Source organism: Hyperoodon ampullatus (genome assembly GCF_949752795.1).
Source record: "Hyperoodon ampullatus genome assembly, chromosome: 2".
Lineage (NCBI taxonomy): Eukaryota > Metazoa > Chordata > Mammalia > Artiodactyla > Ziphiidae > Hyperoodon > Hyperoodon ampullatus.
In genome coordinates, this window is record NC_136915.1 from 19669540 (window position 1) to 19674759 (window position 5220).

The 5220-nt window shown below is 48.0% G+C and overlaps 1 pseudogene across 1 annotated transcript; it reads right to left on the bottom strand.

Moving 5' to 3' along the window:
• Positions 1 to 321: 321 nt before the first annotated feature.
• LOC307063869 (RNA transcription, translation and transport factor protein-like) lies at positions 322 to 2720 on the bottom strand (annotated as a pseudogene). Its single transcript has 2 exons — positions 2715 to 2720; positions 322 to 994 (listed from the first exon to the last, which is right to left on the bottom strand). The product of its transcript is annotated as an RNA transcription, translation and transport factor protein-like (transcript).
• Positions 2721 to 5220: the final 2500 nt, after the last annotated feature.

The following is a 5220-nucleotide window of genomic DNA, read 5'->3' on the forward strand; positions in this document are numbered from 1 at the left end:
GAGATAAAGCAGGTGGAAGCACCCAGTATGTGTCAGTGATGATTATTACCGTTCGCATTGCTCTAGTCAGCGCCTGGCTCTGAGGCTTCCTGTGAGTTTTCAGCGTCCATGTACATGATGCGTTCCACACCCATCCTGCTAGTTCTCTTTTCTTTTCCCCACTTCCTAGAACTTTATTAAAGAAAAAGCAATGATGGTAAATCTCTAGACCATCATCCATTTTCTGGGGTTTCTCCTTTGAAAATGTGACATTTGATTTCCAAACACATGCCAGAGTGTACATGGTTCCCAATTGTACTAAGCAGGTGAGAAGCTGAAATCCTACAATGTTCGTCCTCCGACTTTCCCCAGCCTGTGGTCTGTCTTTGGATCAGCAAGAATCGTCTGAACAGCCACTCTGGCTGCATTTATTTTTGTCTTCCGCTCTCTGAGCTCTTCTATATGCAACAGAATTTGAGTAGCTTCATGGAGAACTGCATTTCCTGTGTCCAAACCAAGAATATGCTTGTCTAAAGCAACAGGCAAGCCTTCTTTTGTTCGATTTCCTCCAGCAACTGCATCCTGTTCAGGAGCTCCTGGACCATAATGAGAATTGCCTTAATCGTTACCAGGTAATCACTGTGACGCTGAACCCAGAGGAGGTTAGCAAAGCCTTTACCCCAGCCTTCCTAGCAGGATTCTTTACATCCAAATTGATCAATGGCTCTGCATTTTTAGTTGCACTGTCTGCATGTTTTGCACCATCAGGTCCCAAGTCTTTGTATTTTTCATCATTACCTCCATAGTCAAGTCTAACAGCTAAATCAAGAAGCCAGTCAATTGCTACCTGGCGATCTTGAAAAAACAGTTCATGGTGCTGAGATACCTTTCAAAGAACTTGGGTCAGTCACTGCTGTGAACGTTTCTTAAATTATTTCTGTCTTTAATCTCATAGTGTCTGGTTTTCTGGTCTTCAAGCCAAACAATTGTTTCTAAATTCTGTTTCATCTTTGCACTATAGTTGGCAGGATTGCGGTGGTCCCAGCTTCTGGCTGTGGTCCCCCAGGCTTCAGCCAGGAGAGGAGAGGGGAAGAGGAGGGGGTGATTCAGGCACCAGCAACGTGGTGAGAGCAGCCTGTTGGTTCTTTGACCTCCTCAGCTCCAGTGACCTTCCCCTCTGTTCCACCTTAGGTACCCACTGTAATGGCCACAGCCTGGACCTTGCGTCATCGTTTCTTAAATCTGGGACCACACCCTCTCATCCTTCCACATTTTTTTTAACCCAGTTGCTCCCACAATACCTGTTCTTCAAATTTGTTAAAACTGCCAAGCCCCTGGCCTCTTCGTTGTCTCCCTTTCTATTCAGTTCTAAGGTTCTAAGTTCCTTTCCTGCCCAGGAAAGACTGAATGCCTTTACCACGTCTTTGCCAATCACTCCTCTTTTGCCCCACCATCCTGTTATACCTGGATGCTGTTGGTGTTTGTGCCATAACAAGGTCATGGTCTCTCTCTCAACTGGGACTTCACTATTGCCTGGCAATCTTTCTGTACCTTCCTGATCAGCTTTCTCTTTCATACTTTATTTTTTATTTATTTATTTTTAACATCTTTATTGGAGTATAATTGCTTTACAAGGGTGTGTTAGTTTCTGCTTTACAACAAAGGGAATCAGCTATACATGTACATATATCCCCATATCTCCTCCCTCTTGCGTCTCCCTCCCACCATCCTATCCCACCCTCCCTATCCCACCCCTCTAGGTGGTCACTAAGCACCGAGCTGATCTCCCTGTGCTATACGGCTGCTTCCCAAAAATATGGAACGCTTCACGAATCTGCTTCCCAAAAATATGGAACGCTTCACGAATTTGAGTGTCATCCTTGCGCAAGGGCCATGCTCATCTTCTCTGAATCGTTCCAAATTTAGTATATGTGCTGCTGGAGCGAGCACCTCTTTCCTACTTTAAACCTTCTTCATTCTCCTCAAATGTCTTCCCTATAGAATAGAAGGGGATATAGAACCTTTCATGCGTTACTCTCTTGTTGTCCTGCCAACCCACAGCTGTATAGCAGAGGCTGCCAGAGCTCTGCTCATGTGAGCTTGGATTCCTTCGTTGTCTGGGGGCACACCAGCACCCCCATGTGCCTTCACTCCCCGCAGTCAGCACCTGTGTCTCTTGTCTGAGGACTGCCCTCTGCCTGCACAGAAAACCGGAGGTGGCCGGGAATTTTCATCCTCCCCACCTCCACCCACAAAGGACAGCTCTTAACCTTTTTTCTTTTTTTTTTTGCGGTACGCGGGCCTCTCACCGTTGTGGCCTCTCCCATTGCGGAGCACAGGCTCCGGACGTGCAGGCTCAGCGGCCATGGCTCACGGACCCAGCCGCTCCGCGACATGTGGGATCTTCCCGGACCGGGGCACGAACCCGTGTCCCCTGCATCGGCAGGCGGACTCTCAACCACTGCGCCACCAGGGAAGCCCCAGCTCTTAACCTTTGACTGACAGGTTCGGGAGTATAAATACCCCCGCAAACTTGCCCCATGGCTGGGATGACTCTGAGCTGTGAGAGCTCCCCAGGGGAATGAACCCAAGTCAGGGTGCTCTTCATGGCACTCTGCTGTCATGGCATTCGTGCTCGGCCCCCTTCCCTTCCTGCTTTCTTTTCCCGCATCCCTTCAGGTTATTCCTGAGAATTCTCCCTAAAATAGGTCATTGCCCAGGAATCCTCATCTCACCTGCATCTGGCTTTTCCTCTTCTCATGGAGGAAGAGATGCCTTCCCTTTAATACGTCCCCAGGTATTAGCCCTCTTTCCCCTTCCTTGCCCTTCTGAGGTAGGAGGTAGATGCGCTCCTGGGCTGGAGAGCTCGTGTTTGTCAAGTGAACTAAAATTGAAGCTTTGTTTTCCCCCAGACACTCCAAGGACAAAACTAGCGGCAGAAGCTGAGCTCTACTGGAATAAAGAAGGAAGGTGACCACTGCTGAGGTCAGGGAAACTTCCCCGGCTTCACAGGAGCAGAAAAACTGTTTGGGGGTCAAAAGGGAGGGGGCGCCACCCCATAATAAGGGTGGACATACCGTCACAGGCCACTGCTGTGGGATCCGTCTTAGTGAAAAGTTGAGCACACGTGTTGGGGAAGATCCTAGGCCCAGTCAGGTGTGAAAAAAGAAACAAGATAATTGGCCAAAGGTAAACAAAGACCCAGAAGGACTGCCCTATACAAGTGATTTAAATCACCTCTTTACTGTGCTCATTAGGAAGGGTGCCCACACCCTTTCTCTCTGGGTGTGTATCTCAGCCTTGCTTCAGTCTTAAACTCTTTCTCTGTGGGCTCTCCCACTTGGTGTGCTGTGTCTCTTTTATTATTATTATTATTATTTTTTGCGGTATGCGGGCCTCTCACCGCTGTGGCCTCTCCCGTTGCGGAGCACAGGCTCCGGACGCGCAAGCTCAGCGGCCATGACTCACGGGCCCAGCCGCTCCGCGGCATGTGGGATCTTCCCGGGCCGGGGCACGAGCCCGTGTCCCCTGCATCGGCAGGCGGACTCTCAACCACTGTGCCACCAGGGAAGCCCTGTGCTGTGTCTCTAATTATAAACTTTGTACTCGTTTTTACAGTTTCTGCCTCCTTGAAACATTCTTGCTTTCAAACAGGGGCAAGAGCCAGGGCCACTTTACTTCCAGCCTCTAGCCCCTGGTGGTCTACTGGTTAGGATTCCTGGTTTTCATCCAGGCTACCCAGGTTCAGTTCCTGGGCAGGGAACTAATATCTCTCTTTGGGACCGCTCACTGCTGTCTCGAAGTCCTAGATCAAGGTGTGGTGGTGTTGGTTCCTTCTGAGGCCTGTGAGGAAAAAACCTGTTCCCTCCCTCTCTCCTAGCTTCTAATGGTTTGCTGGCCATCTTTGATGTTCCTTGGCTTGCTGCCTTTATCTTTACATGGCATTCTCTCTGTGTCCAAATTTCCCCGTTTTAGAGAGACACCAGTCATGTTGGATTAGGGCCAGTTCTCATGATCTCTTTTTAACTTGATTACCTCTGGAAAGACCCTATCTCCAAATAAAGGCACATTCTGTGGTAATGGAGAGGAGGATATCAACATATAAATTTTGGTGAGACACAGTTCAAACCATAATACCACCTCTATGCTCCCAAGCCCAGGTAGCTCTCCCAAACTATAGATATGCATAGTCATCATCTACCAGATTGCTCCACTTGAATGCCCCACATAGCTATGTTTTCTGGATTCTCAGTACTTTTTGCTCTGTTTGGGGGAGTTTCCAGCCTCATCCGTCCCTTTTCCTCAGAAAGGTGTTTCCCAGTCTCTTTTGTGGTCAGGCTTAGGCCTGTGAGCTATTCTCTACCAATGGGACTCACCCATATGAAACTTTGATTCAGAATGGCACAGTTTGAGGAAGGAGGCTTGGTGTGGAAACCATTTTCCTGGCAGTGGCAGAGGTGAATCGCTTTCAGGGGTACAGCATTTTCAAGTTGAGCTGAGCTTTTGATGCACAAGTGATAGCATTATTGGTGTAGCGGTGGTTATAATCAAATGGAGATTCTGGTCGAAATGCAGATGGCGGCATTAGCACATCATGGTGGCAACTGCAGTAGCAGAAGCAGCAGTTTCTTCATCAGGCCAGGTTTTCTGTTTTCAGTCCTTTTCTTGGAAGCTTAATCTTGAGCCAGTTTCTTCAGTTTCACACAGATTCTGTGGGCCATTGAGATTATTTTAAATACATTTATTTTCTCTGTAATCAACCAGGATCAGCTTCTGTTGCTTACAATTAAGAACCCTGATGCATGTAGACTTCGTATTTTAAGGTGGTTTCTGGAAGTCACAGGCCCTAATCTGTGGCATTGACTGAGTGGAGGAGAATGGTAGTTAATGAGGTCCCAACGGCTGCAGCCTGAAAAGCTGGTGAGCTTTGTTATGCAGTGGCATTCAATCAAACTGACTTTTGCTACACGTTGGGACAGAGCCATGCCGATCAGGGCTAGAGGAAATGGTAGAAAACATTTAGAAGGTTGCTGTGTACTGATTTCCTGCCCCTTTTGGCAAAGTCCTCCAAAAGACATTTTCCATTAAGAAGTATCTGCCAGTTCAAGGGAGTAGGTCTACCAGCAAAGAGGGCATTGAGCATTTCCTTCCCCACTCCAGCCCTCCCCCACCTTTTATTTTGGATTGTCTCAAGACAAAGACCTTTAAGTGAGAAGTAGGTTGGCAGAATACAGAGGTAAA